The 24,981-nt window shown below is 48.4% G+C and overlaps 1 protein-coding gene across 3 annotated transcripts in view; it reads left to right on the plus strand.

The window, feature by feature from the left end:
• The window catches only part of TBC1D32 (TBC1 domain family member 32), a 2,506,374-nt gene that overhangs the window by 402,072 nt on the left and 2,079,321 nt on the right, over positions 1–24,981 (plus strand). The window contains exon 1 of one of the 3 annotated variants that reach the window (XM_069606606.1): positions 318–743. The exons of the other annotated variants lie outside the window; for them this stretch is intronic. The gene's annotated coding sequence lies outside the window, so the exon portion shown is untranslated. Of the gene's footprint in view, positions 1–317; positions 744–24,981 lie in introns of those variants that run through there. 3 annotated transcript variants of the gene reach the window in all.

Consider the following 24,981-nt stretch of genomic DNA (forward strand, 5'->3'; position numbering starts at 1 on the left):
GTGAGGGAGGGGGCGTGGCTAATCGCCATGTAGAGCGGACGTGTCCATGAGGTGCTCCTGCAGATCTGTTAAGAGATTAGCTTCAAAAGGCACAGAGGTGTTTCAGAAACATAAGCTTGTGACTATAACTACTTCAGCAGCCGGGGCATGTAACTCGTCTAGCCCAAGTGAGTCTCATTGGGGAGAAACGCCCTGCCAAAGCACCTTTCAATGTGCTTGGCTGGGAGAAAATGGCGACGGTCACAGAGGAATTCAGCTGAGCCCGCAGAGCTGTTAGAACAGTGCCATTCTGGGTCCGAGACTGGCTGAATGCACAGCCTGCATTAGTGGTTGCCAGCAATGCTGCCAGGAGGAACGTATGCTGGAGTAATTAGAGGAGGCTAGCCGAGACACACAAAATACGCGCCCAGCTGTGAGGCCGAGTGATCAGAGAAGGACATCCCCGGACGAGGGAAGGCGGGGAGATTCTGCAGAGCGGGGTCGCCGGTGAGCAAAGAGCATAGTGGATGCGCTGGGTCCCGGAGGAGTGAATACAGCCTCGGGCCAGATGAGCCTTAACAACTTGATCATGTTGGGCTGGAGTAGCGCACATCCCTGAAAGAGTCGTGCCGGCACCGGTAAAGAGCGAGGTCAATGCATTCTGTGAACACTGGCGTCAGCGAAGGTGGATGCGGCTTATGATCGTTCGGCTGGCAGCGTAACTCCAGGTACCCAGGACCGCAAGAGGCAGCCAGACAGTTGCAGTAAGGAGCTGGGGGCGAAAGGGAGGAGTCAGCACTCCCGGTGCACGGGAGATATTTACACATTGCATATAAAGAATCCCGGGATAGGCTGCAGGAGAGGAGCCAATAAGCCATGGCATCCCTGCACGGCACCATTACAAGCAATATGAATAACATTGAGGCGCAGTGAGGAGCCCCTCGCTGAATCATGGGGGCCCAGTGAACTAAACAGCAGTAGCAGGTGGGGTGCTTGGGAGACAGGCTTGGGTGACCTGCATTTTACACGTGATCTTGCCAACTACAATGCACAGAAGCTCATCATTTGTGCAGGAAGACACGTTACGACCTTCTGATCTTAAAGAGACACACCAGGGAAGCTGCTACTTCCTCTAGACACCTGGTAAGCAAACCAGGAGAAGTGGACATGCATGTGCTTGGTTCATCAGCCCCATAGCCCCACAGTAGGTGAAAGAACTGCGACTGGGTAGCCAAGAAGGGGCCCAGCGCTCTAAGCCAATTGCACATATATAGAGAAGGTTGGCAAGCCAATAATAAAAGGAGCCCTGGGTGAAGGTGGCTGGCTGACTAGACCCTTATAAGCATAAGGGGAGACAGACTCTCCTCAGTCCGGCCTCCTGTGTGCTTTCTACTTTCTCCAGCTTGAACGGAGGCCTATGTAATGGGCGACTCAGACATCCGCCTCAGCCACTGGAAATCCTAGCACGGAATACAGGTGCCAGGAGGATTGAAGAAGGAATAACTCTGGAAGGAAGCTCCATAGAGTGCACAGTATCAAGCGGGTCAAACCACAGGAGGCAGCGGAACAGATGGCGTCAGAAGGCAACAAAATTAAAGCAAAACAGACCATGATGGAGGCATTTGCAAAGGGCAAGGAAGCCCTGCTAAGACAGATGCTGGGAAGGAGAGGTGGAACAGACTAAGGGCCTTGAGGAAACCGTTGACTATGGGAACCAGCAGTTTCTAAATGCCATTGTAGCATTGCAAGTCACCCCGGAATCCAAAATAGATGAAGTCAGGTTTGACATTGGCCTATTAAGACAGGGTGTGCAGGGACTGGCGGAGCGCACTGGCAAACTGGAAAAACAAGTGCAGGAAAACACCACGGAGAGGATACAAACATCCAAGGATGTGCATATTTTAAAGCAACAAGTTAAACTGCTGGAGGAGAAAGCAGAGGATGCTGAGGGAAGGGCACATCGCAATAACATCAGAACATTGTGCCTATCCGAGGGAATTGAGGGATCGGACCCCACCAAATATATAGAGAATCAACTGCTGCAAGAATTAGGCCCGGGGAACCTAACACAGGGGTTCACCATAGAGCGAGTGTACCGCTCCCTAGTGAAGAGACCTCCACCAGGATCCCACCCAGGCCCATCATTGCTAAGGTCCTCAATTATTATTATTATTATTATTATTATTATTATTATTATTATTATTTATAATTATAAGGATAGGGAGAAGATCCTGGATTTCTCTAGAAATGGGGCGGACAATGGCGATTTTCTCCGACTATACCTTTCAGGTACAGAAGAGGAGGGCACAATTTATCTTGACAAAAGTAAGACAAAAACAATCTGGTCTGAAATACATGTTAATTTTCCTGGCTAAATTAAAGATCCTCCACAATGGGAAGGCTTTGTTCTTTGAGACGCCATCAGAAGCACAAGACTGAATGGACAGTGTGAAAATTCCAGCATCCGAAGTCCATTAATGGCAAGATAAGGGCTTGAGCTTGGTGGAATGCTAGTAGCTACCATACAGACTTAAATGCAGGAACCAGCGGCTCTCAAGGGAGCGGCTGAGGGGGCCTGCAGCAGAACATAACCTGGTACAGGAGGAACGCATGAACTCTTTGGCCTGAAGTAGCTACTTGATGCAGCAGCACGACAGATTAGACACAGAAGATTAGTAGAGCGGACTTATCCGGGAAGGTCCTTCTAATACCCCACACACTTTCTCTAAGGATGCCAATCTGCACCAACCTGTTGGGCACCAGGAGCCTCGTCTACCGACTTGGCGTTCGAGGAGTGGAAGCGGGGAAGTCTAAGAATGCAATGCATTGCTGGACAGTTTCAGTTTTGGGGAGTTTTGTTATAGTTGGGGACTGGGGGCGGGAGTAATGGAAGGGAGGGGAGGGGAGGGGAGAGAAGGGAAGACTGATATTAGAATTTATAACCCACACTCGAGTATAGATAACGCCCTAATCAGGGTGGTTACTCCCAAAGAACTCATGTGATCAATTATTCAATGGCTGGGGATATTAAAATAATGTCCTGGGAGGGGGGCGCTGTTGAGCAGCCCGAAAATGACCACCTAGCTGTGGAGCTCCGTGTGGCTGGGACCTAAATCCGGCAACACCAGCGGAATACGAGTTCTATACGGCACTGCACTAACCCAGATCGCGGCTGACAGTGCGCTGATTATCCTGGCCTAATCACTACCGAAAGCGAGCGCTAGGACCCCTCGCTGCACCGTGCTGAGGTGCGGCCCGCTTGCCTGGACTGACCCCGGTGTTGCCTTGGACCATCTCCGTGGAGAGCTGTGCAACTCGTCTGTGGCGCGTTGGGACTGCGCCGGCCTGCTCTTGACCCCAGACGCTGGCGGCATCCTTAGCCCCTGCCCCCCTCCCCCGAGTGCCGCAGCAGCTTCACCACCTAGCCACGCCGCACCGGAGGGCCAGGACAGTGCCGGAACTGGTGCCTGCCTCCACCCCTCTTCCCTGCACCTTCGAGTCGCGGCCTCTCCCTGTGGGCCGCGCTGCTGCCGGGGGCTGTGGACGGAGGACTGCTGCTGGCTGGGCGCTGACTTCCTGGAGGCGCTGCACTAAATTCCGTGGGTGGCGGTCGGCACCCGTGGCCCAGGTGAGGAGCTGGGTCGGGGGGAGGCTCGGCCCCCATTGGATGTCCGCGCTCACACACTGCCTTTCCTGAGCGGGCACCTGCACTTACAGCCGGATTGCACTGACGGCCCCGCGGCCTACTCCCTGGGCCCCCTGCTGACTCTTTGAATTGTGGCGGGTGCGCATATACTCGGCCACTGGCATTTGGCTCGCCTTGACGTGCCCTGGATCGCATCCTCCGGTACAATGTATGCTTTCCTGGGGGTTACTGGGCCTTACCAGCTCCCTGCTACTTCTGCCCCCCAGACCCCTCAAATAGGGCCCCAGCAGACTCTGGAAATTGTGGCGGGGGTGCAAATACTGGGCCACTTGCATCTGGCTCACCTGGACTTGTCCCGGATTGCGTCCTCTGGTACAATCTACACTACCCTGGGGGGCACTGGGCTACACCAACTGCCAGCTATCTCTGCCCCCAGACCCCTCAAATACCGGAACCTACGGGTGGTCATATAACCACTGACCCTGCCAACACTTGCTCCTGCAATACATCAGCAGCGCCCTCTCTGCGTGGCGGCGCCCATTCGAGGCAGCTCCTTGCTTCCTGGACAGGTGGCCCTACTGTTCTTGGCCCCGGACCCCGGCAGTGGCAGGGGCCCAACTCTAGCTGAGGGGCAGGTGATTACATCTGTGACCTGGACAAATAGCACTGGTGCTCATTTCAGCAATATCCCAGCAGACTCTTTGTTGCTAAACCAGCAGTCACTCTACATACTCCATTGCCCCTAATGACACTCTGGCAACTCAACAGCGGGACCCTCTAGCCCCCCTGATATACCCAGCGCAGGAGGACTATGGGTATATCTGACCACATCGACCCAATACTGCAGCCACTCTACCTCAGCGTCCTGAGACCACTGGACAATAAAACTTGGCACTTCGCCCCTGCCTCTCACTTTGGTTTGGGTTTGACCTGTTGGGTCACTCCCCCTTACGCTTGCAATGTGCAATAGATCTAGAGGGACCAACAAGGTGGGTGCCATGGACAAGTTTGCGAAGGCTGGCCCACGTATAGCCCAGGGCGCTGCGACTTCCGCCCAGGAAGACCCCGAACCTGTGTCCCCCCCTCCCCTCCCCCCCGGAGCAGTGGCCCCTGACCTTACTGCCATGATGGAGTCAATGGCCAAAAATGTTGCCTCGTTCCATGAAAACTGGACGATATTAATGCCAATGTCGCTTCCCTTAAATCCCGAGTTGATCAGGCAGGAACCAGGATTACCGAGGCAGAAAACAGAATCGGGGCTAATGAGGATCAACTGCACACTTTACAGGATGCAGTGGCCACCCTGACTCGCGACATGAAAATGGTGAAGTCAAAGTGTGATGACCTTTAATCCCGTTCGCGCAGAAACAACCTACGCATAATAGGGGTCCCCGAAAATGCCCAGAAAGGGCACATGGAGTTGGCAGTCGAAAATCTACTTAAAGACCTATTGGGGGACCCCCCACTATCCCCTTTCTTCACAGTCGAGCGAGCTCATCGGGCCTTGTCCCCACGTCCCAAGCCGGGAGATTTCCCCAGACCCATCATCGCCAGGATTCTCAACTATAGAGACCGGGACCTCATTCTCCGCTTGTCACGTGAAAAGGGCGACCTACGCCTTGACTCAAATACCATTTGGATATTCCCTGACTTCTCCGTTGGGGTGCAGCAGGAGAGACGCCAATTCCTGGTAGTCCAGAAACTGCTACGTGAGCGGAATGTCCCTGTTAGGCAGAAACCTGTGCAGTTCCCTTAGGAACCACTGCAAAAAGTTTAAGTCTACATAGTAAGCAGTAAACCCAATTGGTAGCAGTCTGCACCACCCAGATTTACCTGGTAGCTGTGGCTGAGCAGTCAGACTTCTCTCAAGAAGAGTTAGGCAGTATATAGAGTATACACAATAGGGCAAAAGATACAGTAGAACAAGCAAACACTGACCAGAGCTTTGGTATAAAAGTATATAATTATTTATTTAAAAACACACTTATGAAAATACACTGGCACTAATATATCAAGCAAGTTCAAACACAGTCACTATAAGTATATACACCTCCCTAGTTAATTATTCGACAAGTCTAGGTTAAGACACCACTTATTTAGCAAAACAGAGGTGAGCGCGTAACTGTAGATGGCACTCCAATAATTCATTTAAAAAGGGAGAGAAAAGGCAGAGTAGGAAAATAACACAGTACCAACACTTTTAAGAAACCACAGCAAGTCAAGAAAGGCAGGGTCTACTGTAGAGCAAAAAGTTCATAGGCCAGGCCCACTCTTGGAGAGAACAAGGCGGAATGTGCCCAAGATCACACAGTGGAAATGCACTCAAAGTCTTTGCAGAAAAGTCGAAAAGAGGTTGGATCAGTTCAGAAAGGTACAGTTAGCAGGTCTGAGGTCAACCCAGTTAGAAAGTCAAGGATTTACGGGACACCTTGGACAGTCTGTTGCAAGGGAGACCAGGCGGGACACAGTACCTGAAATGGTGAGAAAGCTCCAGCGGTGGCAGTTGTTCCTGGCAGTGGGTGCAAATCATGGCTTCAACCATAGGAAGAGATGATCTCAGCCATGGAGTTTCCCGGTTAAAAGGTATGACCCTTTTATTCGCAGTAGTGGTGAAGCGTGGCTATCCGGCCGCCGGGGTGCTTGGCACGGGCGATTTGACCACGAGACGATCCAGGAAGGCGAAAAAGGCGAACTGGTTGGTCCCACCAGCTCAAAGGGAAGAAGACTCTCCTGGAAGACGATCTCCTCTGTCGTCGGGGAAGTGGTGAGTTCGTACAGCAGGGCTCCACCGGTGGTGTCGTCGTCGTAGATGGCTCAGCTTCTCCCCTCTTTGGATTTTTTTAGGTCCTGTGGCGACTTCTGAAGTTCCAGTCCCCAAAGCCCTGCTTTTATGCAGCAAAACCCCCATTCATCAGCCTAGCTGTCACTCAAACATGCTAAGTGGTGAGCCGGGCGGCTCACCACTGGGCCAATCACACAAGAGTGCGACTTGAGTTGCCAAGGCAACTCAGTCCAGGGTGCCTAATACCCCTCCCACACATCCTGTTGACCCCAGACAGAGTGGCACCATTTGGAGGGCTTCTGTGGAGAAGCCCGCCAAAAAAAGGGGAACAAAGGGCTCAACTTGGGTTAGAGTTTCAGAGGCTAACACAAACGCCATTTTAAAACCGAGTCCTGGCAAAAAGACCCAACCGGGGAATAAATATTAAATAAATAACCCGGCGGTATCTTTAACATTGCACCAAAAAGTGATGCATTTAAAATGAATGGGAAAATCCCATAGGAAATATTCCGGTGGAATATTTTGCGTGGCATCCACTGCCACCAGCCAGAAACTCGACAAGGGGGGACTGGACAGTGCCCCCTTGGTCAACAGACCCTGTGGCAATCGAATTACCCCTACCAGTACTTCCACAGTATGATGGTTTGTACTGGTTCTGTTTACAATTTGAGACTAGTAAAGCCAATGGTGACTTTACATGCCCTGGGAGACAGTAGTCAGTCCCAGGGTATGGAGTCTATGTTTTGGGGTCACTATGACACCCCTGTGTTACCGCACTGAGGGTGCTGTGTAACACATATACCGAAAACACATGAAGCCCTATGGAGTAAAAGAACCCATAGCCCATAAAACACATTACATAGTCAAAGGACATTTTCAAATCATGCTTAAGAGTGGGATAAAAAGAGTCTCACTCTTAGCAGGAGAGAAAAATAAAGCCCAAAAATACAGCAAAGCCGCTGGGGGACTCAGTAGGTTTGGGAAATTAGCCTTAACAGAGAATTCTCCCTAACAGTCCGCTATGCAATCCTTTTCCCGGCCCGGCTCAAGATTACCTTTAGAGAAAAGTTGTACTTTTTTACTGTGCATGAGGAAACTGTCAAATTTATAGATGCCCCGATACCTCTGCCTAATCCCAATGGCAACCCTATGGTTGATGACTAGACCCAAACCACCTTGTATTTCAGCTATCTGCTTACTATTGTTTGTTCTTCCATGTGCTGATAGCAATGTAACCTTATTGGCTCACCCATATGTACGCATTGAATACCTGTGATGTCCACGTTTGCACAGTTCACCGCCTTTGATCAAAGGCGGTTCTCTGCCATGCTTACCTGCTTGCCATTATTGACTAACTCTTCTGCTGGTTGCTGACCCACTTGTACCTACAGTCCTGAATATGGTCCGCCAGAATGTGGAGTGTTCTGCCTTTTGATCAGCTCTACCTTTTTTATTCGCTCTAACTCGGGCCATGTGGGTCAGGTGTGATCATTCTACATATGTCTGTTCAATGTACCACTGGTAACCTAGTGCCATTTATATTTTTCTAAGTGTCCACCACACGGCAACGGCGCACCCCATTGCGATTGCAATGTTTAGTCTTGTTAATTTGAAGTTGGGTATTGGCCCCGGTTGGGCCATTGGAGTTGCAGACCCATGTTGGGGACCGCCTGTTGTCCCCTCTTCCACGGGACATTTTGGTTTTGACTGGAGGGTGGGTTACACTGCCTGCTTGGATGGGGTGGTGCGGGAGGGGGGGGTGGAGCGGGTTTGATTTGTGTTTTGGAAAAAGGCAGAGGCGGATTGGCAGACCACAGAACATCGGGGGGCCCCAGTAGGGGCGGTTCCCGCCTTGGATTCACTCTACGACAACGGTGGTGGAATGTTACTTAGATTATTAAAATGCCTGTAACAGTGATGTCCTGGAACATACGGGGCCTGAGCAATTATACCAAGGCTCGTAAAATCACGTCGTACGCTAACAGATACGGTTGCAAAATACTGCTCCTGCAGGAGACACACTCCACGGGCCCTCTGACCAAATGTATGGCACCATCATGGGGACCACACAGATATTCCACCTCATATTCCACACGTGCCAGAGGGGTGTTGACGATGATCCATAAATCGCTTAGGTTTGTTCCCGATAAGAGCTATATAGACCCGGAGGGGAGATACATTGTGTTGCATTGCGCAATAGCTAACAGAGATTCATTGCTGGTGAATACCTATGGCCCTAATGTTGACTCCCCCGACTTTGTCGACCTGGTGGCGTCCATATTGCTAGGGTACGTGGGGGTGCAGATTATCTGGGGTGGGGATATGAACTTCATATTAGACACCATATTGGATAGGACTGGCACAGCCCCCAGGCCCCTGTCTGGTGCAGCGGCAGATTACTGGCACACAGCACAACACTCGACATTTACGATGCAAGGAGGGCACTACATCCACATACACATGAGTACACCCACTACTCTTCAGTACATGATAGTTCCTCCAGGATTGACATGTTTCTATTATCTGGTGCTATGCTGGGCAGAGTGGTGGAAACACAGATACTGGCGCGCACCCTGTCGGATCATTCACCGATCTTGATATCCCTAGAATTGGGAATACCTACCCCTACCATCAACACATGGCTATTCAAGTCATCCGCTCTGCAAGATATTATATTTAAGGCGGACATCCTTGCTGATATCCAGTCCTATTTTGAACACAATACGGCCCAGTCCACCACCCTGGGAGTCCGCAGGGATGCTTTCAAATCCTTTATCAGGGGAATGTCCATTTCTAGGGAGGCGGGAGTCCTCAAAACTATAAGAACTGCTCTTACCCGCTCCGAAACCAAACTACGTGACCTGGAGCGAGCCCACCCGGCGTCAGTTGACCCGGGTATTCTCTCCCAGATTAGCAAAGAGCTCAAATTTTTTAATGAACAAGCCACTAGGGAAGTCCAGTACTTCAGCCGTCCACAATCTGCGCGGAAATACGGCGAGGTTGATAGACCCGGCAAAACACTCGCCTCTTTGGCGAGGGGTGAGTGGGGCCAAACCCAAATTACCTACGTCAAGGATAGTCAGGGGGCAATGCAGTGGTCCGACCAGCAAATCCTGGAGGTCTTCACAGGCTTCTACTTGGAACTGTACTCTCAACCGCCAGAGCATAGTGACTCCCATATGCAGGATCTCCTCGAGCAGATACCCACTACCTGTGTCTCCCCCGCAACAAGAGACCAACTAGATTCTCCAATCATACTGGATGAAATAGTTGAGGCCATATCCAGTTTCCCTAAAGGTAAGGCACCGGCCCCCGACGGGCTAACGGCAGAATGTTATCAGGAGCATGTAGCTATACTGGCCCCCAAATTGCCCGAAGTATGGAACGAGTCACTCCGGCTAGGATCCCTTCCTCCGACACTACGTGAGGCCATCATTACGGTCCTACGCAAGCCTGGTAAGCCTAGCGATGACTGCGGATCATACCGGCACCTCTCACTAATGAATTTGGACACTAAAACCTTTGCCAAGGTGATCGCTAACCGCTTCCTCCCTGCCATGTCATATATGGTTCATGATGACCAGTCAGGCTTCGTGCCCGGGAGATCCACGTCCCATAACATTAGAAGGCTGCTTAATGTCATGTTACGAATTGACCAGGGTGTAAGTGCAGTTGCGGTCACACTGGATGGCCAGAAGGCATTCGACATGGTGTCCTGGAAGTTCATGTGGCTAGTCCTGGAAACTATGGGCATAGGACCCAAGATGATTGCATATATTAAGTTGTTATACACCTCCCCAGTTGCCAGGGTCCATGTCAACTCCCAAACGTCCGCTCTGTTCCCTCTCTTCAGAGGCACCCAACAGGGATGCCTGTTCTCCCCGATCATATTCGCCCTGGAAATTGAGCCAATGGCAGACTATGTCAGAGAGCGTCACTCACGTAAAGGGATACGGCTGCAGGATACCCCCGAAATTATCTCACTCTACGCGAATGACGTGCTGTTGTTTATCAGAGACCCCGCTGTTCACCTTGACCCAATCCTACGCGATATCACCCGCATAGGCACATACTCTGGTTTCACTATAAATTATACCAAATCCGAGCTCTTCCCTCTCACAAGCTCCACAGTACAACCTGCCACTGAGTACCCGCTCCGCTGATCCCCTAACGGGATTAAATACCTGGGAATCCAGGTGTCCCTGACCAAAGACACACTGCTAGCAGACAACTACCTTGCCGCGGCAGAGCAAGCGGAAGCCAGGATGGCGCGCTGGCGCTCCCTTCTGCTATCACTAGCGGGGAGACTCTCGCTTGTAAAGATGATACTGCTCCCCAAGCTGCTGTACATATTCACTAATGCACCTATCTGGCCCAGTAAGACATACTTTACAGATTTACACAAGCTGTGCGCTCAGTTTCTATGGCACTCGGGTGCTGTGCGTAAAAAATGGTCTGATATGACACTCCCCTACGATAGAGGTGGGTTCACCGCCCCTGATATGCTGCAGTACTGGATCGCAGCATAGGCACAGTTTGCCTCTTACTGGTACCCCGGGCCCCCCTCTTACCCCCATGTCAAGCTGGAGACCCTTATGGCAGCCGGCACCAACATAATGTCTTTAATATTACACTGACGATACGAGCCGGACTCGACCATTGACCCAATCCGAACCACTGTGCAAGTCTGGGGTCGGATATTCGCCACATTTCCTGCACAACACCCATACTACAAGTGGCTCCCCGCCTGGCGGATTCCCGGGCTGGAACCCACATATGACATAGCCCTGGCGCGACACTGGGAGACCCTGGGGTACCTTGCCCTAACCGATTTCTACCCGGACGGGCGATTCATACCACCGCAGACTTGGAGGCCGGGTCACTCGGGCTCACCACTGGAACTCTTGCAATTTTATAGACTCTGGGCTGCCTTCCGAAGTGCTTGGCCCAAATTTCCCAATGAGCCCTCGGACTCCCCTGGGATTTCCTACATCGCCAATTCGGGTGGCGCCCGTGGGGTGGTCTCTTCACTATACAAGCTTCTCCTAACTGGTACCCCACCACAGCCTTCCAGGGCCCGGGACGACTGGGCGTCCGAACTGGAGTTGGAACTCACTGACCAATTGTGGGAAAAGATGTGCTCTCACACTAATAGAGTCTCCCTAAACTTCCGCTATCACACCATTCAGTACAAATTGTTGAACAGGCTGTATTACACCCCACGTAGGATCTCCAGGTTTGTGCGCTCTGACCCACGGCTCTGTCCTCGCTGCGGCGCGGCAGGAGCAGGCCATTTGCACATGTTCTGGGACTGCCCGGGCTGGCCGCATTCTGTGATGAGATCCTGAAAACACTGTCCGAAATCAGTGACGCTGTTATTGATCCTGACCCGATGGGGGTTCTGTTTGGGGCATGGCAGGCTGAGGGGGCTAAAAGTGTGGCTAAATTCTTAAATGTGAGCTCTATAATTGCTACTGGAAGTGCTCCTGCCCCCCCACATTCCAGAAATGGTTGAACTTATTAACATGGTCCCGGAACTGTGAAGAAGAGTACCTCAGTATGCTCCCAGTCCGCTCCCGCCCCAAAAGCATATGGCCCGCCTTTAACAGCTACCTTAACTGCCTAGACGCACCCTCCTCTGTGGACAATTCCTCGCAATCATCTCTGTTAAGTGCCGCAGCATTGGATGCTGCGTGATGCTGCATTCCTCATTCTTTGTTACGTCGCTGTTTCTATGTACCACTGTACTCATTTATACATGTATCTAATCATTTTTGGCTGCCCTGATGTATGTGTATGCTATTTGCCTCTGCCAACAAAAATAAAAGTTTTTTAAAAAAATAATAATGTCCTGGAATATTCGGTGCCTCAATAATTACGGTGAAAAGACCGAGAGTGATCACGTACCTGAGATGACACAAAGAGACAGAGAAGTCATGAACATAAAGACTTGCTTGAGGATCGGGATGATGGACTACAAGAGGCACTGAATCTGGTCACCCTGCCATGCCTAGACGATCAACAGAGAGGCATACTAGAAGAGCCCATAACTGCAGATGAAGTGCTGGCCACGATTAGATCTCTGCCCTCGGGCATACCACAGGCACGGACGGTTTACCAGGCGAATACTGTAATGAATTTGCTAGTGTACTGGCGCCAGTCCTAGCAAGGGTATATAATGAAGCATATGAACTGGGGATCCTCCCAGAAAACCTGTGAGAGGCTTTGATCGTCCCACTGCTAAAACCAAATAAAAGCACAACAGATTGCGGATCTTACAGAACCCTTTCTTTATTAAACCAAGACAGTAGTAGATAGTAGTAGTATTAGTAGTAGTAGTAGATAGTATTACGGCAATACTAGTGGACAGGCTACGAAGATTGATAACAAAGATCATATACCCTGACCAAACCGGTTACGTCCCAGGCAGGAATATCTCCTGGAACTTAAGAAGGCTACACCCCTTTATAGACAGTACCAAAGACGGGGAGGAATACTGCGCGGTTGCTTCGTTAGATGCGACCAAAGCATTTGACTCAGTGCACTGGGACTGGCTATGTGCTATTATGATTAAAATGGGATTTGGGCCACACTGTATGAAGTGGGTAAGGCTAATATATACTAAACCAAGGGCGAGGGTGAGGACAGGGGTCACTTACTCTGATAGGTGGGAGTTGCAGTAGGGCAATAATGGACAACCCTCCCACTAGACATGGTTGTCCATTATCCCCAATGCTATACATAATTGCGGTTGAACCCATAGCAGCGTTCCTCAGGCAAGAATATAGAGATGCCGGAATAGACATAAATGGAGTAAGGCATACAGTATCCATGCATGCGGATGATATGTTGATATACGTACGAAACCCCAAAGAGAACCTACAGTATATACTAGAGGTATTGGATGATTTTTGTATATTTACAGATATAGGAATAAATAAGAACAAGTCCTCCTTATTCCCGATGGCATGATTAGCGGCAAAGGGCGACCCAGGGCTGCCGACTCTACCCCTGCTGTGGAGCAGGACCTCCTTTAGATATCTTAGACTAGATATAAATCATGATCCCAGGCAAGAGCACAAGCACAATATGATAAAAGCAAGAGTGATAAAAGCAAGAGAGGGATTGATTAAGTCTATGCAGTTTTGGGATAGATTTTGGGATAGATTACCCTTGTCTGTAGTAGGTAGAGCGGCCCTGACTGAAAATGGTGGCACTGCCTAGACTAATGCACTGTTTTGGGAACATTCCATACAATATACCAAGGAGATTCATTCTGGAATTGGATAAAGAGTGCAGGAGCTTCTTGTGGCAAGAAGGTAGGCACAGGGTTGCTCTCAACACACTGCAAAAACCCTATGCGCGAGGGGGGCTGAGGATACCCAATTTTTAATTGTGTTTCTCGTCATGCCAGCTGCAGTATGTGGTAAATTGGATGGCAGACAACCCCACATCGGACACGACACTCCTACAGCTGGCAATAAAACAGCTACACTTCAGGGATCTGGTGTGGGTAGCCCCACAGGAGCCAAGTCCTTACCCACAACTAGTGTCATAAGGTATCCAAATATGGCAACGGACCTGTAGGATGATGGGCATCAACGACCCGACATTCCCACAGATACCTCTGGCGGCAGTAATGACAGACAAAAGGGGCCTACGAGCGGGAGTGCAGGCACATTGGGAGTCCTGTGGGGTTGAGACAATAGGAGACCTGTTGGGCAATAACAAGTTACTAGACTTTTGGGATTTGCAGGCAGATGCGGGCATACATGAAGGCCAATTCCTATTGCATAGAGCCATACTAAACACAGTTCAGGGTAGGTGACTGTTATAGAAGATACAATTGAGCATGAGGAAATAGAAACTACAATAAATATCTCTGAAGGGGTCATGCCATATCTAGACTGTACGAGGTCCTGATAGAGAGCAATTCAAGGGAAGAATTGAAATGCAAGGCAGGATGGGAGAGAGAACTGGGGAGGTCCTTTGATGACAAATAATGGGATAACATAGTCTCATACCATAAGAAAGTATCCAGGAATGCTAGACTACAGTTCTGCATCACACATGGGGAATATCTTACACCAGATGCGATCGCCTAGTTTAAAGGTGCAAGCGTGCAGACATGTCCCAAATGTGAAGAAGAAATAGCAGGTATGATGCACATATTTTGGGAATGCAACATCATACAGGACTTCTGGAAGCACATCGCGAATAAGGTAGCCCCGGGGGGTGTTAACCTAGATATGGAATCCCCGGAGGTATGCATATTGGGACTGTTTAGGAGGGGGACCAAACTGAAAGCGATGGGCAAGATCAAAGATCTAATATATTTGCTGGCCAAGCGCAGTATAGCTATGCAGTGGAAATCTGACAAAGTACTGAGTGTTAACAGATGGTGGGAAGATTTGCGGAAATGGCCAACAGCAGAAACAGGAGTGTGGGAGAAGGCGCTGGGGGAGCAAAAACAAGAACCTGGAGTAGATATACAACAGTGGATAGCTCTCACAGTAACCGTGTTTAGTCAAAGTGAGGGCGAATGCTCGGACTAATTGGCATGAGATAAAAATGGAGCGAGAGTGTGAAGGTTTACAACAAAGGACTGGGAATACCATTAACAGGCTTCTGGGATGAGAGGATTCGGGGAGTTGGGAGTTTAACCGGATATTGAGAGGTTTGAAATGTTGAATAATCTCATGAAGTGGTAATGGTCTGGTATAATGTTTATAAACATTTTTTTTTTAAAGAGAAAAGGAGAAATGTCTCTTGATTGCCCTCCTGCAGCCGACCTCGGAGGCCAAACACAAAAGTTCGGAAAAGGTGTAGAAAGTAAGCAAAGGTTTTACAAGAATTAAGGTGTTCATTCCCTTTCTTTAGAGTCTGTCTAGTGTTCATCTGTGTCTGTAGTGGTCAACCTTGTCTTTATCCGGTAGGCTTGACTCTCAGGCCCTGTGATAAGAATGGTTGGCCTGGACACCCTTTTCTCAGCCATTCTCCTTGGTCTACACTCCTGCCAAGTAGGGTATTTCGATTTTCTCATTCACCCGCAGCCTTGGTTTACTCTCCTGCCGAGGTCCCTGTGTGGCCCTTTATTTGCTTGCTTCGTGTTCCTTGATATTATGGTTTGGGGTATTTGACCCCTCTAAGGGTCCCAAACCCCCTTTACTTGCTTAGCTTCCCAGCTCGCTCTTTCTTCAAGCCCCAGCCTTGCTTCACTCTCCTGCCAAGGTCTCTTGTATTCGTAAAGTTTATATTCCTCTTGATTACTAGTTGGGGGACATTTCCCCAGCATGGGTCCCAGACCCCCTTCACATGCTCGTTCTCATAGTTCCTTTTATTGATAAACCACAGCCTTGGTTTACTCCCTTGCCAAGGTCTGTGCCTACTGCTTGAATAAACAAAGTTTGCACGTGTCACTGTTCAGTATTTATTCTTCCTCTGTGGGTCCCAGGCCCCTTCACGTGATTACTCGTTTGCTTCTCATATGCCTTGTCTCAAGCCTCTTGTCCCCTCTGGGTCTCCCCAACCCTGGTATCAGCTACCCTATTACCTGTAGGGTCTGGGACGTCCCACTCTGGTTGTTCACAGGTCTCCCAGGAGCATAAGCGGCCTCCCAGTCTCTCGGCTGCGCGGTTCTTCTGCTGTTCGGCATTGGTCCCTGTGCACACCAGCGGCTCTGTTCAGCGGTAAGCAGTTTCCCTTCAATCGGGTGTGCTTCCCGTCTTGTGATCCCTCTGCTAGTGCTGTTCTCTCTTGAACGCGGTCTGCGTCACTTTCTGGCTGATCTCTGCGTACCTGGAGCCTCTTACGGTTCACGCCGGACCAAAAAGGAAGACGCCATCCTTTGGTTCCCTCTCTGCCTTTGAATGACAGTGGGCCAATCCAGTTGCTGCAAAGGCTAGACCGTTTTTGTTAGTAATTATCATTACTCGTGCCTCTTCTTCGTCCCAGTAGTTATTACCTGGGATGTATTACAAAAATACATGGGGTATCGGGTAATGTGGATGCGTTTTGGAGGATGGTGGGAGGGGGAAATTGATATTGTGTTCTCCCAAGCTGGTCACCACTTCCAATGGGGTTCTCCCTCCCATTGAGATCCTCCCGCTGAGCACCACCCCCAGGGGGACTGTCGGGTAGCAACCTCACCTCCCTGGCCTCATGGGAAGGGGCTCCCCCATCTAAAGTAGTGACGACACCTCGACATTCGTCACAGTAAGTTCTACAAATAAGTGGCAACTGAAACATAAACAATTGCTTTGCTATCTAAGATGTTTAATGTGGGATTGGGTTGGCTGTTAAAAACAAAGAGCTGTGCATCAAGGCAGATTTACAACTCGTTGCCAAAGCAACTTTGTTTAGCAAAATATAATGCTTTAGAATAGGTTTTCCACAAGTGAGGCCTGTGACTTTGTGTCAGCAATCCTTACCCTGAAGGCTAAGGCTCTCACGGCTTTGATTTATCAGGTTGCCTTTTTTAATCATTTAAAATTATGTAACACCATTTCACAAAGCATGTCGAGTCCCTGCTTTCGAACCTGTGTTTGCTTCCTTTCCAATCCCAACCATGGTTTTGCGTGAAATCTGTGTCACTCTAAGCCCTGCACAGCGCATTTGCACACCGTTAGAAAAGATTTTCTTTTTGCACCTTTCCCTCCATAGATTCCTATGGGAACCGCATTTTTTGTGCTTGTTATGAACCGTGTCCAGAATTTTTGGAGGTCAGTAAAAGCCTTCCCTTTGCCTGTTTTGCTCATTCTTATTTGGAAACTGGCGAGTCCCTAAGACTGTCAGCACTGAGACACTATGGGCCTCATTACAAGTTGGGAAGTGTAGCTAAAATCGACGGTAATGTCGTGGTAACTTATGGTGGTAACAGAGTTACCACCACGTTACCACTGCATTACTGCACCACCCAACTATGGTTTTGGTGGCGGGGTGGAGGAAAAACCTCCAAGAAAATGTTGGAGGTAATTCCGCCACCTTACTTCCAAAATGCGGCCATTCAGGCAGAACTACCGTAATTAATATGGACTCCAAAAATGGGTACTAACACTGTCATACTGCCACTTGGAATCGGGCAGAATTTTCTTCCGGACCAAGTACCAAGTTACAGTAAAGGTAAATCTGTTTGGTGGCATTTCGGCAGATTTACTGCCGAAATACTAGCTAACCTGCAATGAGGCCCTATGTCTCTCTCTTTATTGACCCTAGTATTTTTAAAATTGCACACATCACCTTTGCTTTTTAGTTACTTTGACAATGTGTCTAAGACAAGCTGGTGGCGATTTTTACTGTTTTTTGTGATATTTTTCTCGTGCACTTTTGTATTTACCGCAGATGGCTACTAAAATGGCTGTGCAAATTAACAAGGGGGGTCCTGGGAGTCCCTCTGCCAGACATTAGTCCTGGTTACGAGAGACTTACCCAGAGTCTTTAGCTCACTATCTTTCACAGAGAAGAAATATCCCAAACATATCAGTCTTTGTCCTGCCCTGGGGCAGTCTAGCACCGAAATGCTAGGCAATTCTCCTCTGAACAAGAGTACCAACAGCATCCCCAGACACGTGTTTCGGTCTGGTTGAACCTCATCAGTAGGGAGGAGCTGTGCCTCTATAAGGGTAGTGAGCAAGGTGTCCACGTCTGGATTCCCCTAGTAATTTAGGGTGAGACCCAAAGTTACTTGAATATGCAAATTAACAAGGGGGGTCCTGGGAGTCCCTCTGCCAGACATTAGTGCTGGACTGCCCCAGGGCAGGACAAAGACTGATATGTTTGGGATATTTCTTCTCTGTGACAGATAGTGAGCTAAAGACTCTGGGTAAGTCTCTCGTAACCAGGACTAATGTCTGGCAGAGAGACTCCCAGGACCCCCCTTGTCAATTTACTAAAATGGCTGTGCCAAAAGATTTTTACTCATTCTTTGGCCTTCTTCCTGGCTTTTTAGATCAGCAAAAGCCTTATATGGAAAGCCCTTTCCCGGGGAAGGCTGTTGCTTTTGCAGTCAAAGAGGCGTTTTGTGTGTGCGACCCATCCTATGACGTCCAAATGTCTGTTGCTGGACGGATGTGATGACCAGTTGTTGCCCATGACTGGACAACCCCAGGCTGTTTGAATGTTACAGATCTTTACCATTGGTTGGCTTGGGCTTTCTGCCAGCCTGAATCATGGATAAAAGGAAGGCTCCTGCAACTGTTCATCAGATCATTGTTGGAACCAAGACTTCTACGGAGAAGAGAAGCCTGCTGATGACCCGAGGACGACCTCTGCAGCAGACCAGCATCAACTCCAGTGATTGGTCTTATGAAGCCCTGCTCCCCCGCTTGATCTCGGAAGACCCTTGTCGGTGCTTCGAACCCTGAACTGGTGGGAACAACCAGTCGCAACCCCTGCTCAAGATTCCATGCCTTCTGAGCCATAAGACGCATAACTGGAACAACCAGTGGACAGACCAGCTCACTCCTGGGGTACCTCGCTGATTCCGTCTCACTTCAAGGGAAGCAGTGCTGTGGCGGCTTCTGTGTTCACCGCTGTATGATCGCTTGTTGCCGCCTGACCGTGGTGACCTTCTTTGGAACATTCCTTCTTCAATCTTATGAGTTGTCATGTTGGGGTCTGCACTGCAGAAGTATTAATCTTTCTTAATTTTGTGTGTTCCTCTGGAAGCTGACTGGAACTGCTTGCTATACAATGTGACCAACTCCCGACACGGGAAGTGACCTCTTCCCCGGTGACCCCTGGGACTTCTGCCCTCAAACTAAGTGCAGAAGATTGTGTCCCCAACAGATTCCTGAAGGTCTGCAGTAGTATCTGAAAGAACCAGAGTCAGGGGTAAGTTAACATACCTTTTTCTGTCCCCTATGCTACAAAGGATAACATTGAGTTGTAAAGTCCTGACTCACTCTGACTTGACCTGTGGTGGTGGGACCCCAGGTTAAGGATAATTTCCTAGGCATACCCTAGTGATTAGGATTGAGTTGAGTACTTACCTAAACTCTAAATACTTATCTAACTTTGAAAATCTTCTAACATCAACAGAGCCCACTGGATCATTTTGAAATAAACTCATCCGAGGGGGCTATAATTTGGAATGTGTGACTTTTGAAATTAGGGGTTGGACTTGATTGAGGGAATTGTTCTTGTGCTGGTTCTGCCTATTTTTCCTTGCATTGGACTACTCACCTGTATTGCACTGGTAATTGATTCATACGCAATTCTATTCTCCTATTGGAGAATGCGTATAAGTGTTCATAAGGAGTTGTGTGGGAATACTTACCTGTGATTTGTATATGCTGAGTTTGTAACTGAATGCCTAATAAAGAACTGTATTTGTATATGCTTACTGTCTAGCCTGAAATATTGGTGTTACTCTGTGTGGACTTATTGTAATCCTAGACCACTCACACTTTTCCTGAGACTAAGCCTTGTCTGCTCAGCTACCTTACCTTGAGTGAGTTTTGACTAACCTCTCAGTGTCTTCCCTTTTTACCATAAATAGGGTGGCCTTCCCAAATCTTCCCACCATGGGCTGATTTTGTTAATCCATTTTAACACATTTACTTTTATTGAATTCAAAAATCTAGCCATCCCTAACTCTGAGGGGTTTCCCTGCCTCAAACTAAAGACTAAAGAATATGTCAGAATGTCTGTAAACTGAAAACACCACAGTCCTGAAACAAAACCGTACTTTTGTCCCTTATACTGCAACTAAAGAGTTTTAATCAAAAGTAAAGTTCTTTCATCAGGAGAGTGACTCCCTTCTCCTGGTGTCTTAAAAGCAAGTCTCTTCAGTTAACCAATCGATACAAGGGGAATGACTCCCTTGCCCTGGCTTCTCTGGTAATGATCAAGTTGGATCTAGGGGTAATGACTCCCTTCCCCTGGATGTTTGTATCAACAAAGTTCCAGTTGAGGTCCGGGGGACTGGCTTCCTTCCCTGTCTCTTTAGGTAACTTTCACAATAGTTCCAGGCTCGCCTTAGTCGATCAGTGGTCTTTTCTTTACCACTGTTTGGAGGGTTCCTCCCTCCGATATTCACCTTGTACATATTTGGGTTCCAGACCCTGTTTGCTCCCCCTTTCTTGGCAGGCCCATTTGGTTCTCTGTCCTACCAAGTACTGCCACGAGGAGCATGACTTGTATGCTGATATATGTGACTTTGGTTTGGGTCCAAGACCCTGGTTTCTATACTTCTTTTATTAGGCCCACTTGGTTCACTCCCTTGCCAAGTACTCCCACAAGGAATATGACTAGTGTTAATATAGGTTTTACCTCGGTTCAGGTCGAAGACCTTTGGTTCTCTTTCCTTCTCACTAGGCCCACTTAGTTGACTCTCTTCCCAGGTAGTGCCACAAAGAAGATGCTTTGTATCGTTATTACTGTGTAGTTTATCTCACTCCTACATCTCAAAGCCCCTACCGGTCCCCATGATATGCCCATTACCTGTGTTGGCTCCGGGACTCTTGTCTGGTTCTTACTGGGTGTTTGCGTCTTCTTGCCAGGCTGAACGGGCGTCTCTGGCTTCTGCTGGTCTCACTCCATGAACCTTCTTCCTGCTCTCTTCACAGTCTGTGCAGGCACATTTACTGGACCACTCTGTCCACCTCCCAGAGGTTGCGCCACTGTCTTCCAGGCTCCAGTCACGTCCTTAACCAGCTCCAGAGCACCGGGCAAAGGACTCCCGTCATCGGCCTCTTGGCAAACTTCTCTCAGCTTTCCTGCCGCGTCCTCTGAGTCTCCTTTAAACTTCCCAGGCTGGACTGCTATTTGTGCTGGTATGCTGTGTGATGAATCTACTGAGATCATTACTGAAACCCCGGTATGGGCATCCTCTCATATGCCCAGGGAAAGGCTGCCAGTACCTGATCCTGACCCTGTGGGTGGTATTATGTCACTCATATCAGGGGGAATTGGGGACCTCTTTAACTAAGGATTCCTCTACACGTTTGAAGCATTGATGCATATTTTAAAATAGAGCAAATCAATGTAACTGATATGCAATCCATTATGGACTCCAAGATTCATAATGACTGTGGTACTGGGACGAGGAAGAAGGGCTCAGAGTTAGTGAGGATCAAAGGTGCCATTGACCCGAATGTGCCGTCTAGTTGTTATGGAGCAAGACACCTGAGCGGTACATTTAAACTCACAAATGAGTTCCAGCCGGAGAGAAGAGATGCAGAACGAGTAGCTGAAGCAGAGGCAGTCCGGAGTGCTGGCTTTGCCACAGAAACAGAAAGAAGAACGCCAGCTGATGCTGATGCAAGAAGGCGCGGCATACAACATTGCAGAGTGCGTGCAGCAGGAAGCAGGGTCTGGACGAGAAGTGCAACCGAAGGGGAGACGTGCTCACAACACATGTGGCGCTTCGATGTGCCAGAGGACGTGGTTAACCAACGGAGCTGGCAGAGCTACCGGGAGAAGCTGTGCAGAACACTGAAGTTAAGAAGGTGCTGGAAACGGAGCGGACAGAACACAGAAGGTCCTCAGCAGCACCAATATGTGAAGTGGAGACGCCAAACAAGACCAGTGAGTTGGCCTAAAGGTGATCCTGGGGTGCTGTGAGCAGGAATTTTAGTAGAAACAAATAATTTTGAATAGCAAACAAATAAAGCAGAAGAAAGGCCATAAGGGCACAACTCCGCTTACCATACCAACTGGGGGAGACCTGTAACCCACATTGTCAACAGTGAAGACTATAAATAGAGGCAGCTATTGTTCCGCCCTCCTCACATAGGATACTGGTGTGTGGTATCTTGGAACAAATATGGCCACTAAACACAATTGTAGTTGTAGATGTTTTTTCTCCTGGCAAGCGAGTAAACCAGGAGAGGGATCAATAGTGGTTAGTCCTGGCAGGTGAGTGGACGAGGAAAGAAGATGTTTTGAAGCAGAGTAAATGTGGCAAAAGGTGTGGTGGAAAGAACATCAGCCGGTCAAGTGGCACAGCGAGTTGAGCGTTCGTTTTGGCATCCGTGCAAAGCTTGCTAACGCAGGTTCGAATCCCGGCAGGGCCAAACTCAGCCTTTCATCCTTCCGAGGTCGATAAATGAGCACCACACACTGTGGGTAATAATAGGCAGCGCTCAGATACCCCAGGGTTAGTTGCGCTATATAAATGCGAAATTATTAAATTATGAACTCAATTATAATTTTGTCAAACTGTTGCATCACCAGAGGAAGTTGCTGTGCTATCCTGACAAAAGTATTTCCCTGGAAGAGGAAGTGTGAAATGCTGGTAATTGCTTTACATGCAGAGGAAAACAATTGCCTTGGTTTATGAACTTGTGTTTTATGAGAGAGACGTTTGCCTTACCAAGAAGTATACTGTGGAAGACACCAATGTAATTGATTTTTGAACAAGTATTTGTGAAATTGACATTTACTTTACCAAGTTGAATGACTCAGAGGAGGGAAAAGAAATTTAGTGTTAAACTGAACAGACCTTTGTTGAATCAGAACTTTTCCAAGGATATTCCTGAATTGATCAAGGGGAGTACTTTCTGAGATTGAACTTTTACACTGTTTTGGTGACCTGACCGCTTCTCGTGTATTCCTTGTATACCTTTTGGACACTAGGTCAGCTTTGTTTAGTTTTAGTGTGCTAGGCAGGGACATTCTTGTTAGGGTAGGGAAAAATAGACATTTATCTCACACTTTCTCATTTAATAAATAGCAAATGTTGAGAAAACTATAACTTTGTGCCCATCGCGCATTTATGACCCCTCACAGCTGCTTCTCTGCTCAAAGTCCTTTGTTAGTTTTTATGTGTTTCTCAGGACGACTACCCCACAGGAGTCTATACCGTTCCTGTATCTTCTGTGTCATACTTCATGGCTCCTGGTGGCCACCTCGTCTCAGTCCTGGCCTTGCTGGTAATCTTCAGGCTTTGGGTGATCTTGTTCATGCCAGTACTGAAGTTAGTCATACTATCTGTATTGCTAGCAAACTTCTTTGTCTCAGTAGAGGTAACTGGTATACTGTTACAGTAGCCAAAAGAATTGCTATCAAGGGAGGGTTGGTGGAAAGGCAGTAATGGGCTTCAGAGGGTTAAGTTCTGGGTGTTTTGGCGACTTTTACCCAGGTGGTCATCCTTATCCCCAGGAGAGGAACCCCTCTCTGTGAGGTCCTCCCACATTAAACTACCCTTGGCTGGAATGTTGGGTAGCAACCTCACCTCCCTAGCCTCATGAGAAGGGGCTCCCCCCTGGGGCGAAGTAACAACACCTAGCGAATCATCGCAATATTCATGCTCTTTCCTGCCATTGACTACTGTATATGTGTGGGTGTAATAAAACATATTTTGCCCAAATGCTTTGTTGTGATTTTACTTCTCGTCCTCTCTTTTCTTTACTTAAGAGTCATTGATTCTTGGATGAGAGGATCTAGGGTTTTTTGCACAGCCAAATCATTTTTTTCATCGAATAAGGCTATGACTGTACGCGCCCCTGGCTCTCTCCCCTATCCTTCAGTTTCACTGCAAGTCCTTTCCACTGTGTAGGTTGCACATGACACTTTCACAGATAGCAGGCCTTCAGTTTGCAAGATTTTTACTTTTTAACTTAATTTTGTACTTTTTTCTGCTCCTTCCTATTATCTATACCATGTAATACCGGCTTCTTTATGTGCCAGTCCTGCATTTGCCAGATTTAATGTTGGATGCTCACGCACTGTACCTATAATATCTTGGCCCATTCAAAGTTTGACAGTTTATTGGTGATTTATGGTGCGCCTATTATGGTTAAGCTGTTTTGAAGCACCAAGAGTGTAATGGTTAAGGATTCTTATGTGTATTTAGCAGTGAATCGAGTGTAAATAAAGGAATCATTCTGCAATACTTTCTATTTTAAGTAAGAGCCAGGTGAGAGTGTGAAAGGACAACAGGGTCAGAGAAGAAGCACAAGAGAATCGGGAGTTGAACCAGAAAAGATGGAGGGTAACCATTAACTGTAATAATTTGGTCTCCATGTTAGGTAAGTGCATGGTAAAAACAGAGTTGTGCAGAGCACTATACAAAGGACCTTGCCTAGGATAAACAAGTAATTTTTACATTTGCAACCGAAGGCTGCCAAACTGGTGCTTTTGAGTACATTGGATTCTAAACTGCACCATGTTGACAGGGCCACACATGAAATATGCATCAGGCTTTGTCTACATGCAAGCTTAGCTCAGGACCACCAAGCCATAGTCAGATACAGACAATAAGATACACAACCTCCTGTTTGGCTTTGTTGATCTCTTACACATGAGTATTGATAACAAGCTCAGTAAAGTCGGGGTTAGCACTGTGACAGCAAAATCCCTGGTGGCCTTCACAAAGCAGCCTGCACAAATCTTTATTTCCACCAATCAGGCCAAAATAGATGAGTTGTGCACACTTCATTGCACTCTACGGTCCCGTCCCTCTTTCAGAAGTGGTTTATGCCTGCATTGCAGGCTTGACTGGAAAATGTTTTCCCAATGCTGTCATAGCTTCTTATTCTCCTTATCCGCGTTTCCACCTGTGCGTCGCAAAATGTTGCGCCTCAGTTCCTGTTTTTTCCACCTATCGACTGAATGCAGGGCATAGTTTCTA

The sequence above is a fragment of the Ambystoma mexicanum genome, chromosome 4p (assembly GCF_040938575.1).
Source record: "Ambystoma mexicanum isolate Mex_15411 chromosome 4p, UKY_AmexF1_1, whole genome shotgun sequence".
NCBI classification, from domain to species: Eukaryota; Metazoa; Chordata; class Amphibia; order Caudata; family Ambystomatidae; genus Ambystoma; species Ambystoma mexicanum.